This window comes from Protopterus annectens, chromosome 7.part0 (genome assembly GCF_019279795.1).
Source record: "Protopterus annectens isolate FY-2018-M chromosome 7.part0, PAN1.0, whole genome shotgun sequence".
Classification (NCBI taxonomy): domain Eukaryota; kingdom Metazoa; phylum Chordata; order Ceratodontiformes; family Protopteridae; genus Protopterus; species Protopterus annectens.
In genome coordinates, this window is record NC_056739.1 from 1,054,161,799 (window position 1) to 1,054,175,698 (window position 13,900).

The following is a 13,900-nucleotide window of genomic DNA, read 5'->3' on the forward strand; positions in this document are numbered from 1 at the left end:
TTCTTGATATAGCCTGGGGACATTTCAAATGACAAATATAAGGTAGAGGGACTGTGCGTACACACCTTCAACATACTTCACAAAAAAAATGAAAACATGCAAGAGATATTAACTGTTTAATCACTACTGAATGACCTTCCATGAGGCTACAGCTGGTACTTGGACACTTGAAAAACCATTGTTTTTAATGCCAACAATACACAAGTAATGACTGTTAAAATACTCTCTTGCTGGATGAGAAACTGTACAAATGAACATCAAGCAGTTGGAGCTATGATCATCACCTGATGAAAAAAAATGTTTCAAATCTGACCATGCTGTGATCATTCAGGGACCACACATTCGACAATTGTCCTCTTGAAAACAAACGTCATCAGGAAGGCTGTAAGAAAGCTGGGGGCAAACAAAAGATGAAATCTTCACCAGACTACAACATGCTGATCTCTGGATCAATATACAATGACATCATTGCAGCGGACTCTAAAAGCCTGCTGGTTTACAGCTATGAACAGCAAGCAAGGCTGTCTTTTCCAGCAGAACTTGTTTCAATACCATCTTAGCAGGAATGCATGCTGTCTTCCCCACTCTGCATCTAAAAAAACATACCTAAAGGCAAGTTTCGTGCCAGTACTTAATTCCAGAACTAAGACGGTTAAAAAGAAATGTAAATAGTCATTGTTCTGCAGATACTGTTCGTTATATTTGCTGAAAACACAAAAGTGCATTAAAATGCCAGAACAGATAACATTTCTAGTAACGTGCCACCAGAATAATTCAAACTTGTATCCGTTTGTTAGCAAAAGTACGTAAACTACTGGAATTCTGAAGATTGTAACCATGAGATATTTGGGCTTTAAGTCATGCAAACTCACTAGACACAAGTCTCTGTACAGGTGCAACCTGGGAGCACTACCTGGTTAAATGACTTTCTCAGAGTCCAGTCCAACAGAAGAATGCAAATGGAGCATGACAGAATCAAACCCTGGACCACAGGATGAAGCTCATCAGCTCACAACCCTAATTCTACGTGCTAAATTGCCAGGTTCTAAGTGAATTGCATTTTTCAAGAAAAACCTGTTACTAGGTCTAATCTCCACAGAACAAAACATTAAAAGTCTTCAGACATATATTCCATGGAAATGGTTGCCAACACACGTTCAATAACTAAGCCACATGCATAGTCTGAGCCAGAGTCAAACATGCTACACAGTTACAAAAAACAATACCCATGTTCATGTTGGAATTTAATTATACACACTGCTAGCTGTATAAACTAAACCACTCACAGTACTACTGCAGCCAAAGTTCACAAATGTGTTTGGATCTTTAAGTCTAGGACACCCGATAATACAGCCACATTACCAGACGTTATTTCAAGAAATCTACAGAGATGAAAATCAATACCATCACAGACTGAAGCACTGAAAAAAAAAAATCAAAGAAAAAGCACAAACATGTTGGTAATACTACAACACACCCTTAAAGAGAAGAACCATATAAACAACTCTATGCCTTAAAAACACCCCCCAGACTACAGTTCAAATCATATGAAGTCATGAACTTCTGCACATACTGCAGAAAATTTCATTGAAGGATACATTTGAACAAATTGTCCTGAAAAGCATTTCAGTAACACAGCCCCATCTAAATTTACATACTTGCATTAGTCATTGAACACAGAAGCTGCTACAAAAGTCTCCAAACTACCATATGGTGTGTGAACAAAATATGTTCATTATGCATAAACTGCATTTACCAACTCTATAAAAATCACTGCTGGTTTTAGTGAGCCCAGTGGCATAGAGGAATTAAGCCCAGACCAAGACACAGGTAACTACAGCGTGATTAGTATTATGTTACTGTTAAACTTCCTCTGACTATATCTTTGTATGTAATAATAATTAAGTGCCCTTCTGATGTTTCTGTTTAAATTCCTCTGTCTCATTTGGAGCTTTTCTCCCCGGGCCTCTACTGAAAATGGACATATATCCAGCTAGACTAGCCCGGTCAACAAATGTAAAATAAAATAAAAATAAATAAATAGTAGCTCAGGTGCTCCACAGTGTTGGGAGGATGGGAATGGTGATTGTGTGTGTGTGTGTGTACACCTCTAACGGAGCATAGGAAACGGAGGGATGACAGGCCATGGAGGGAGCAGGACTGATCATGACTGCACACCCTATAGGGCCAGGGATGGGGCATACCATCAGGGTAAGTCTCCACATTGTCTGCCCAGCAAGATGTAGACATAAACACGCAGGATTTCACATAAGGCTAGCAGAAAAAACAGCTTCTCTGCAGTATGATAGTTCCGGACTCCTCTGGGGTGACTGTCAATGCTCCTTTATAACCAGAGGGACGCAGTCCACCAACTGAAGTGATAAGGTGGGGTGCCCCAAAGCTTTGGCATCAGAGAGAAGAAACTATGGAGGTAAAGTACAGTTCTTTACGTAAACTTACCATAACAGAAGATATTTGCATGCTCACTGATGCAGTAACCATGACTATATAGGTTTACATCCCGCTAAGGATAGAATAGCTGGTCAGCTTCCAAATCCTCGGAGCACATTCCACCCACCTAAACTGTTAAGTCAGCTTGAGCTGAGCTGACTAAAAAGCCACTCTTGGGATCCAAGCCCTTCAGACCTTTCATGCCAACAAAGAAAGAGAAGCTAAAGCCCTGACAAGGAAAATGTTAAAAAAACAAAAATAAAGGTCCTCACCTTGGCAATACAAACAAAAATAAAGGTGATGTAGGGAGGAAGCAGGTACTGCAGCAATGGTCATTTGAACATCTACTGTTATGGTAGGCTTGCTTACATAGCTGTACTATTTTCATCAACGGATCACTTTTGCAGTAGTGTTAGCTATATGGCAAGATTAACATAGCAAAGACTGACTGGGAAGAGAAGGATGGATAAGAGTCCAAGAACCCTCTGATGAATAATCCTAGCAAAGATGGTCTTAGACCATGAGAAGGAATGCAGTTTATAGTTCTTTGTGCAAGTTTGCACAGAGGATAAAATTGTTACTTCTAGAATACTTCCAGAATCCACCCCTTTCAAAAAAGCATTCAAGAATGAGCTCTGACCATGCATGGATTTGTCTTGTGGCGATGGGTATAACAAAAGGTAATAGTGTGAGACAAGTGCTTGGAAGTAGTTTTGACACAGGTTGTCTTTCTCTTACATTCACAAGAAAGGAGCTGACAAGACTACCTGAAAATTTTTGTTCTGTCAAGGTAGTACCAGAATTGTCTGTAGACTCTGAAGGTAGGGGTTGGGAGGTGGCCTAATGGTTAAGGTGTTTGCCTTACAAACACAAGGTGCAGGGTTTAAGTCTCACAAGAGACAATTGGCTAGGCTTACAATGGCTCACAAGGGCAGTTAGTTTAATACTAACTTATGGAGTATCCTCTCTAGCTCATTTAAGTCAGTGAAAAAAAGACGAAGATGGATAACGTGACTCAAAGTAAACTCTGATACCATAAATGAATGATTAGTTCTTAAACTATTTTTGGGGAAAATAAGGTAAGACTTGCAACTCTGATAATCTTCTTGCAGAGGTCAAAGCAATTAGTAAAACTGTTCTGTATGCTAAAGATCTCAAGTTAACCTGAAGAGCTGGTTCAAATGGAGCAAGAGTTAGTTTTTCTAACACAAAATTTAGATTGCGAGGAGCAGCCTGATTCCTAATAGGCTTGGAATGCAACACCCCTTTCAAATATATTTTCATAAGATTGCATTGAAAAAGGAAGATCCAGGGGCAGAAATGGCTAACAAATGAACCCTGATGGAGGTGTAAGACAGGCCTAGAGGACAGTAACTCACACAATGCGGAACCAATGAAACATTAGCTCTAAGTGGGTACTGGTTCTGTTCTTGGTAGCAACCAGAAAACCATTTCCATTTGCTAATACGACTTTCTAGCAGCAGGTTTTGCCTTCTAGAATACCGGATACACATCCTCAGAAAAAAGGTGCCTATTAGGTGCTAAGATTTTATCATCTAGGCAGTTAGCTGCAGTTGTTTGTGGAGTCAGGATGCATCAGTCATCAACTGTCTTGTGTGAGTAGATCCAGTCTGTGATGAAACTTGTGTTAACTGCCCATGGCAATTTCCAAAAGAAGGAAGAATCACTGTTGCTTGGGTCTAAAGGAAGTCACCACCATGACCTATGGGGAGACATTCTGAACCTACAGAATTACCTTGGAGATTAGTGGAAAGCATGGAAAAGTATTCAGGAACATTCCTTTCCAAGGCAAAGATGCATCTGTCCTTCAAGCCTTCTTGCAGAGTCCTAGAGGAGGTTTGTAAATTGACTGTTGAGAGTAGAGGAAAAAATATCTTTGTTGCTCCTCCTTGCTTACATATGTACCACATCATTGTTGTGCTACCTGTAAACACTTCTAGATATGCCAGGAACCATAGATAACTGACAGCTGAAAGCACTTACAAGTGTCAACATCTCTTAAGTTGGTATTTTTGTCTGTCTTTTAGGTTCCAAAGACCTGTACTTTTATCTCCATAGACACTGCTCCCCAAGCAAACTCCAATGCATCTGTCATGCTAGTGTGTGCCCGAACTGGAGATATGGATTCTGACAAACTTTGTGTATCCATTAAAAAAAAAAATCACAGTTCTTACAAACTCCCAAAAAGCACAGTTGTGTCCCATTTACCATAATTGTAGATGTTCAAGTAGATCTGTGTTGCATTACTAATTCTTGGGCCTTCCTGCCATGCAGAAGCCCACGACCATCCCAATTTCCAGAGTCTTAGCATTATCCCAAGCTGACAGATGCTCTATAACCAACATCCTGATGTCAGGATATAAGGTTATCTGTTGGTGTCACCTTCAGGTCTTTCTAAGCTGAGAAATTCAGTGTGCCGGCTAAAGACAGCATGGACTCCCCAGCTGTCTGGTGTTGCTTGTGAATGCACAACAGAAGCACAGGTATACGAGATGAGCCAAAGGGATTATAAGAAGGGGCAGAAAACAGAGGTAGTCCCTACATAGTTGAGGGTAGGAGGCAGGGAATGTGTACTGCAACAATGATGTACTTGAACATCGGAAATTAATGTTAAGTGGGGACACAAGTGTATTATGTTTTTCATAGACAATGTTGCAGTACTAATCCTTGGGAAGATTCTCAAAGCAACTCTGAAGGTGGAGCAGACTGCTGTAGGATTAGGAAATACTTTGCAGGATGGTAGAGGTAAACCCTGCCTGGCCCTATTGACCTGTCCTAAGTTGAAGTGTTTAGTAAAGGCATGAACAGAATTCCAAGTGGCTGCCTCTAGGATGGTTTGAGTGGGAACTCCTTTGAGGAAAGCAGTGGAAGTTGCCCCATGCCTGGTGGAATAGACTCTAATGTGGCCAGGCAGAGGCTTTCCATGGTGTGTGCAACATAATCTGATGCAGCTTGCAATACATTTAGAGATGGTTTGCTTTGAGACAGGCTTGCCCTTTTTCCCCCCCTCATTGCAGGATACCTACAATTTGTCTTCCCTATCTGCAGTATTTGTTGTGTCCAGGTAGTACTTGATCTATCTGTGGACATCCAGGGAGTGGTGGATTCTTTACATTTTTTTTCTGTGGGTTTGGAAAGACAACTGGCAGATGAATAGCCTGGTTAAGTTGTGTCCCATTTACCACAACTGTAGATGTGCAAGTAGATCAGTGTTGCAGTACTAATCATTGTGCCTTCTTGCTGTGCAGAAAGATGGGCTTGTTCTGAGGGTTATCCTGTCCATGAGGAAGAGAGGCTCTTTTAGCTGAAATAATGCTGTAAGGAAGGTGATCTTCCAGTTGAGAATCTTGAGAGGTGCAGTAGCAACTGGCTCAAAGGGTGGCAGGGTTACTTTTTCCAAAACAGTTTAGGCTCTATGCTGGAATGAGGTCTCTTCTGGAAGATCTCAAGTGAATCACTCCTTAAAGAAACAGCTTCATTTGCGGGTCTGAGAAAAGTAGTAGAATAATCTGCAAGCAAGATGAGATAGCAGAAGGATGAAAGTACAGTTGTGAGCACTTACCACAAATGTAGATGTTTGAGTGTATTCACTGTTGCAGTCATCACACTTGGATTATCTGCCTGCAGGTAGCCCTCAGTTGGCCCGAATACCAGAGTCTTGGGATTTCTGCATCGGATGCTGTCGCCTCTTCCATGATGTCAGGTTGTCAGGGGTATAAAACATGCAGCAGATGCCATTACATCAGTTTTTCTTGCCACAAATGTCAGGAGCCCCCAAAATAGGAAGCTATTATAGGGTGTGGAACACCCCCAGTAAAAAGTAAATACCACTGCCATAAGAAATGGCCATAAAAAGGATAGGTAGAAAGGATAGAAAATACCAGGGGGCTGGAGGGAGGGAAACAAGGGCTGCAACAGTGAATACACTCAAACATCTACATTTGTGGTAAGTGTTCACAACTGTACTATGTTTTTCGTGTTTCACTGTTGCAGTCATCACACTTGGGTAGATTACCAAAGCTGAAGAAGGGTGGAGGCAGTCAAGAAGTGTTAGGACTGGCTAGTAGGCCTTGTAAGACTGCTATAGCCAATCCAGCTCTGGATTTAGAAAGAAAATAGGTAAGTGGTAATGCTTGGTGAAGGTGCATACAGAACTCCAGGTTGCAGCTTCTAGGATGTCCCTGGTAGGGACTCCCCTGAGAAATGCTATAGAGGTGGAAGTAGCCCTAGTGAAATGTGTTCTGATCCCCTGTGGGGTAGGTTTTCCATGGTGCTTGTAGCAGAACTGGATGAAGTGTGCTATCCATTTGGAAATGGTTTGTTTTGAAATGGCCTTGCCCTCTGCCCCTGTAGCAAAGCTGACTAGCAGCTGGTCAGATTTTCTGAAAGGTTTAGTCCTGTCAAGGTAGAACCTGAGCTGTCTGTGCACGTCCAAGGAGAGCAGGATCCTTTCCCCTTTATTCTGAGGATTAGGGAAGAAGACTGGCAAATGTATGGGTTGGTTTAGAGCCACATTGGATACCACCTTAGGCATAAAGGATGGGTTAGTCCTGAGGGAAACCCTGTCAGCATGGAAAATAATGAAGGGTTCCACAGCCATTAGTGCCTGTAACTCAGACACTCTTCTTGCTGAAGTAATGACTAGAAGCAAGGTTGTTTTCCAAGAGAGGAATTTTAACTCTGTTGAAGCAGCAGGTTCAAAAGGGGGAAGGGTGAGCTTTTCCAGTACAGAGTTAAGGTCCCAGGTAGGTGTAGGAGCTTTCCTAGGGGCCTTAAATTGTTAGCCCTTCTCAAGAACTGTCTGATGAGAGGGTGAGAAAAGAGAGGTGGCTCAGTACTATAATGAGCTGAGATGCCAGAGGCATGATTCTTAATGGAAGAGAAAGATAGATGAATCTTAATGGAAGAGAAAGATAGGCCTCTGTGGAGCAGCTCTGCTAGGTAATCAAGAATTTCAGGTAAAGAGAGCACAGCTGTGTCCTTTCCTTGAGACAGAGTCCAAGAACAATATATTTTCCACTTTTCTGATTAGGATTTCCTAGTACTAGGCCTTCTGGGGTCAAGGATGTCATCCAGCACCTGCTTACTGAGGGTTGCTGGTGGTGTATTTAGGGGATAAGCCAGGCTGCAAGCTTCAGGGATTACAACTGTGGATGCAAAATCTGTCCCTCCTGCTGAGACAGCAGGGAAGGTGTGAGATGTAGGTGCCAGGGTGGCACTGCTGTCAGACTGCATAGGAGTGGGTAACAGTGCTGGCATGGCCAGTCTGGGGCAATAAAGATTGCCCCTGGCTTGTCCTGTTTGATCTCAAGTAATACTTTTGAAAATATGGGGCACAGGGGGAAAGGCATAAATTGAGAGGTTTTCCCATGCGAAGGATAGGGCATCCACCATCCAGGCCCTGCTGTGAGGGTTCCTTGTGCAGAATTTTCTCAATTGGTGGTTCTCGGGGGAAGCAAAGAGGTCCAACTCCGGTGTCCCCCACCTCTGGATTAAAAGTTTGAATGAGTTGGGCTCCAATTTCCACTCGTGTAGATTCAGTACATTTCTGCTCAAGTCTTCTGCCAGTAAATTTTGTTTGCCTGGCAGGAACTGAGCTTGTAGGTGCACTTGGTTGCTCAAGGCTGTGTTCCACAGGGCCATGGCTAACCTGCAGAGTGGGTAAGAATGGGTTCCCTTCTCTGCTTGTTTCTATACCACATAACTGTGGTGTTGTCTGTCTTTATCAGGAGCTGTTGTGGAAGGATTAGGTATTTGAAGGCTGTCAGAGCATTCTGTACAGATAACATCTCTTTTTGATTGACATGCAGGAGAATTTGTCCTGGGCTTCATTTGCCTGCCATGTGAGCTCCCCATGCATAGTCTAATGCGTCTGTTGTCAGGGTTTGGGCGGCGAGGGGTTGAGTGAAAGGCAGTCCCTTGTTGTGGTTGCATTCTTCTGTCCACCAAAAGAACTCTGCCCTTAGACAAGTTATGACGGGAATCGCTGTTTTCAGGTCCTGAGAATGTTGACACCAGAGACTTAAGTATCAATGAAGTTTCCTCATATGCAGTCTTGCATATGGAATTAACAGAATGCATGAGGCCATGAACCCTAGGGCTTGCAGTATTTTCCTTGCAGATAGCTGGGTTTTGATGGCCATTAGTTTGAAGTAGCTTGTCAAACAGACCTGCTTTTCTAGGAGTGAGGAATGCCATCTGGGAAGTTGTGTTCAAACTTGCTCCCAGGAATACAATTTTTTTGACTGGGCACCATTTCAGATTTCTTTTTGTTGATGGTGTACCCCCAGTGAAGTTAGGAGTCTTTTTACAAATGCCAAGTGCTGAAGCAGCAATTCCTGACTGTCAGATTGTGAATCAGGCAATCATCCAAGTATGGGTAAATTTGAATATTGCTCTGCCTGCAATATGCAATGGCTGGAGCCAGGCACTTTGTGAATACTCTGGGCACAGTACATAACCCAAAGGGAAGTACAGAGAAAGTACAGTTTTGTACCTACCATAAATGTAGATGTTCGAGTGTTCACCCTGCTGCAGTCATCACACTTGGGTTATCCTGCCATCAGGCGGTTCCGCAGTCGGCCCGAATTCCAAAGTCTTGGTCCGGCGTCGGTTGCTGTCGCTTCTTCTCTGACGTCAGAGCACCAGGGTTATATAAAAGAGGCATCCAATGCCATTTTCTTCAGTTTTTCTTGCCCCAGATGTCAGGTGCCCCCAATAGGTAGACAATATATATATATATATATATATAGCTATATAAAAACAAAACAATACCTTCAGGCACAAGCAAATACACCACAGAGATTGTATAGGATAGAGTGGTATAGATAAGTTCAGCTAGTTCAGAGGGGATGGAGGGAGGGTAACCTGGACTGCAGCAGGGTGAACACTCAAACATCTACATTTATGGTAGGTACAAAACTGCACTATGTTCATCGTGTTACCCTGCTGCAGTCATCAACTTGGTTTGAATCCCAAAGCTAAGGATGGGTGGTGGAGTTAAACAGGGTTAGAAGAAGCTAGTAGGCCCTGAAAAACTGCAGTGGCAAAACCAACTCTAGTCTTAGAGTAAAGAGGTAAGTGATACTGTTTGGTGAAGGTGTGCACTGAACTCCAGGTTGCAGCTTCCAGAATATCCTTGGTTGGCACTCCCCTGAGAAAGGCCGCTGATGTAGCTGTAGCCCTGGTGGAGTGGGACCTAATGTTAGCAGGTACCGGTTTCCCATGATGCGTGTAGCAGAAACGTATGCTATGCCCTATCCATTTAGAAATGGTCTGTTTTGAGATAGCTTTTCCTTGTGATCCTGCAGCATAGGCTACAAAGAGCTATGCCCTATCCATTTAGAAATGGTCTGTTTTGAGATAGCTTTTCCTTGTGATCCTGCAGCATAGGCTACAAAGAGCTGGTCAGATTTTCTGAAAGCCTTAGTTTTATCCAAGTAGTAACGTAATTGCCTGTGAATGTCCAAAGAGTGCAGGAGTCTTTCTCCTTTGTTCTGGGGATTTGGGAAAAAGGTGGGCAAATGAATGGTTTGGTTTAGGGCCACACTGAATACCACCTTTGGCATAAAGGAAGGATTAGTTCATAGAGATACTCTGTCTTGATGAAAAATGAGGAAAAGCTCCACTGCCGTTAGCGCCTGTAGCTCTGAGACTCTACTAGCTGAGGTTATTGCTAGTAAGCAGGGCAGTTTTCCATGAAAGAAATTTTAAATCCGCTGAAAAAGCTGGTTCAAAGGGGGGCAGTGTAAGCTTTTCCAGAACAAAGTTGAGATCCCAAGTAGGTGTTGGTGCTCTCCTGGGCGGTCTTATGTTTTTAGCCCCTCTGAGGTGCTCTCCTGGGCGGTCTTATGTTTTTAGCCCCTCTGAGGTACTGTCTTAGGAGTGGATGTGAGAATAAAGGAGGATCCGTGTTGTAATGAGCTGAAATTGCTGAGGCGTGGATCTTAACAGATGAAAATGAAAAGTCCTTTGTGCAACATCTCAGTTAAATATTGTAGAATCTGAGGAATGTTTGGATCAAGGGGATTGTGGCCTTTAGCCTGGTTCCAGGCGCAAAATCTTTTCCATTTCTCTGAATAGGTTTTCCTGGTGCTGGGCCTCCTGGCCTCTAGAATGACATCCATAACAGCTTTGGATAGAGGTGTTGGCTGGTTGTTTAGGTAATTTGCCATGCAGCCAGGTTTAAAGTCTTGAGTTGGCTGTATAGAATCTGATTGTCTCGCTGGGTGGGCAGGTGAGGAATTTGTGGTAAAATCCATGGTGGGCCATGGGCCATGTTCCTTAGAATTGGATACCAATGCTGGCGTGGCCAGTCTGGTGCAATGAGTATCATTTGTGGCACCTCTAATCTGACTTTCAGCAGTACCTTTGCTAGAAGAGGCAGTGGAGGAAAGGCATACACTGTTAATGTTTTCCAACTGAATGAGAGAGCGTCCACTTTCCAAGCTTGTGGATGGAATGTCCTTCTGCAAAATTTTTGAAGTTGGTAGTTTTGGGGGCTGGCAAACAGATCTATGTCTGGGCATCCCCATTTTTGAGCTATTGTTGCAAATACTTGTGGATCTAGTTTCCACTCGTGTGGATCCATGATGTTTCTGCTTGGGTCGTCTGCCAATGTGTTTTTCTTTACTAGCAGGAATTGTGCTTGTAATTAAACCTGGTAAGACAATGCCATGTTCCACAAGGTCAATGCTTGCCTACATAGAGGGTAGGAATGTGTGCCACATTGCTTGTTTATGTACCACATTACTGTGGTACTGTCCGTCTTTATTATTAGTTGTCCTGGGTGTAAGAGGTCCTTGAAAGCTGTTAGGGCATTCTGTACAGCTAGCATTTCTTTTCGATTGATATGCAGATGCCTTTGATCTGTAGTCCATTTGCCCTGAATGCACCATGTGTGCTCCCCAAGCATAGTCCGATGCATCTGTTGTCACAGTTTGCCTGGCTGTGGGTAAGGTGAAAGGCTGACCCTTGTTGAGGTGACATGCCTGTGCCCACCATAGAAACTCCTGTTGAAGGCAGGGAATGAGTGGTATCATTCTTTCCAAGCTGTGGCTGTGCTGAGTCCATATGCTTTTCAGGTACCATTGTAATTTCCTCATATGCAGTTTTGCAAATGGTATTAGTAGTATGCAAGATGCCATGAATCCCAAGGCCTGCAGAATTTTCTTGCAGGGAGTTGGGTCTTTGTTGCCATTATTTTGAAATATTGAGTCAGCTGTTGTTGCTTGTCTGGAGTGAGATAAGCCATCTGGGCCGTTGTATTCAATCTGGTACCCAGGAATATTATGTTTTGTGAGGGCACTAGTTTTGATTTCTTTTCGTTTACTGTGTACCCTAGGCAACTTAGAAGGTGTTTGACAAACGCCAGATGCTTTAAAAGAATGTCCTTGCTTTCTACTTGAAGAAGGCATTCGTCCAGGTATGGGTATATTTGAATTCCTCTTTGTCTGCAGTATGCAATCACTGGTGCCAGGCATTTTGTGAAGACCCTGGGCGCAGTAGATAAGCCAAAGGACAATGTAGAGAATTGATAATGCATTGAACCTGCAATGAAGCAGAGGTATCTTCTGCAATTTTGTCTGATAGGGACATGCAGGTATGCCTCCTTGAGGTCCAATGTTACTAGCCAAGCATTCTTGCCCAGCATGGAAAGAAGCTGCTGTAGTGTTAGCATCTTGAATTTTGGTACTTGCAGATAGGTGTTCAGAATTGAAAGATCCAGAATGGGTCTCCATGCTTTGTCTTTTCTTGGGACTAGAAAGAGTCTTGAATAAAATCCTTGTCCTTGCTGCTGTGTAGGTACCTGTTGAATGGCTCTCATGTCCATGAGAGCTGTAATTTGTTTTTGTGCCTCTGCCCATTGATTTGGTGGCAGGTTTGGCATTCCTTTTATCCTTGGCAAGGTATGAAAGTGGAATCTGTATCCTTGTGAGACAATGTTTAGGACCCATTTGTCTTTTCTGATGATGTGCCAGTTGTCTGCAAAAAATGCAAATTTTCCTCCCAAGGGAGCTGCCAGGAGAGATTTGCTTGGTAGTTTGAGGATTGAGTCATTGTGTTTGTCTTCTGCTAGCTTGGGGCCTGTCTTCTCCTCCTTTCTGGGTAGCAGTACCCCACTGGCGAGGTTTATAAGGGCCTTGTGACTTACCTCTGCCCCTTGGGCGTCTGTATTTGCCCCTCTGTGATCTGTCAGAAGCTGGAAAGGACCCGTTTTTTGTTGGCCAATTTCTGCTGAAATGAGGGGGTTGTACCTGTAAAAAATCCTTGACCGTCTGCATAGACTTTGCCTTATCCTCCATTTTCTTTAAAACCTCTTCTGCTTTGACACCAAATAATACATCCTGCTGTAAAGGTGCATCCAATAATTTTGCTTTAACATGATCAGGTAGAGTTTGTTCTTTTAATCAAACATGTCTACATATGACAGACCCAGTAACAGCTGCTCTACAGGAAGCTTCCATCAAATCCACATTGTAAAGTATGTTTGCCCACCTGTTCAGCTGCATGCAACAGATCCTGCATTTCCTTGAATTCAGACTGTTCAGTATGTGTGCTCATTTTTTGTTTTAATTGAGACATTAGGAATTGCTGATATTTCAGCATGTGAAACTGACAATTTAATGCTCTCATAGCCAGAGTTGCTGAGGTGTATATTTTCTTTCCCCATCTATCTAGGGCTCTGGAATCCTTTTCAGAGGGCACAGGATTTTTAGCCATAGAAGCTTTAGCCCCCTTGGGACTCTGGGAAATTGTTTCTGGGTCAGCCACAGGGCTTTTATAAAGGAATTTGTGAGAGTCAGGTACTCTGTAGTATTTGTCTGGTTTGGCTGGAGCAGGAGGTAGAGAGTCTGGATTTAGACTAGACTCCAAGTAAACATCATCCACAATATCTAAAACTGGAGGGATAGCAAGTGGTTTGTGCTGTGGTAGTAAAAGGAACTCTCTGAGTCTTTTCTTAGAATCAGAGTAGTCCTGGCCTTCCCAGTGGAAATGTTCCCTCATGGTATGTAAAGTTTCCCTAAAGTAGTAGTCCTCTGGGGGAGATGCTGAGGGAATAGAGTCTTCAGCATCAGAGTCTTCATAAGGGGGAAAAGTGTAATCCTGTTCCTCAGAAGAATCTGAGGAAAGTGAAACCTGGTCAGAGGAAGCATAATCCTCCTCTTGTCTTGGTCTTTTATCTGGAGGGGGACGGGAACCCCTGATTAGGGTAATCAAATCTTCAGCCATCTTAAGCATCTGTTTCTTAGGCATGGGGCCTTGAATTGTAGACTGATGTACAGCCTTTTTTGGTTTTAAAGGAGTTTTAAGCTTAGCATAAGATTTAATGATGAGTGTAGTCGGTCTGAAGACACCTTCTGCAACCAAAGGTGTTTCCACTGCACCGGGGTCTCCTTCGGCTCCGGTGTTGGAAGGGCCTAATGAA

The 13,900-nt window shown here is 43.1% G+C and overlaps 1 protein-coding gene across 4 annotated transcripts in view; it reads right to left on the reverse strand.

The window, feature by feature from the left end:
* The window catches only part of LOC122806846 (cyclin-dependent kinase 17-like), a 2,140,137-nt gene that overhangs the window by 1,629,640 nt on the left and 496,597 nt on the right, over nucleotides 1-13,900 (reverse strand). The window lies entirely within an intron of this gene.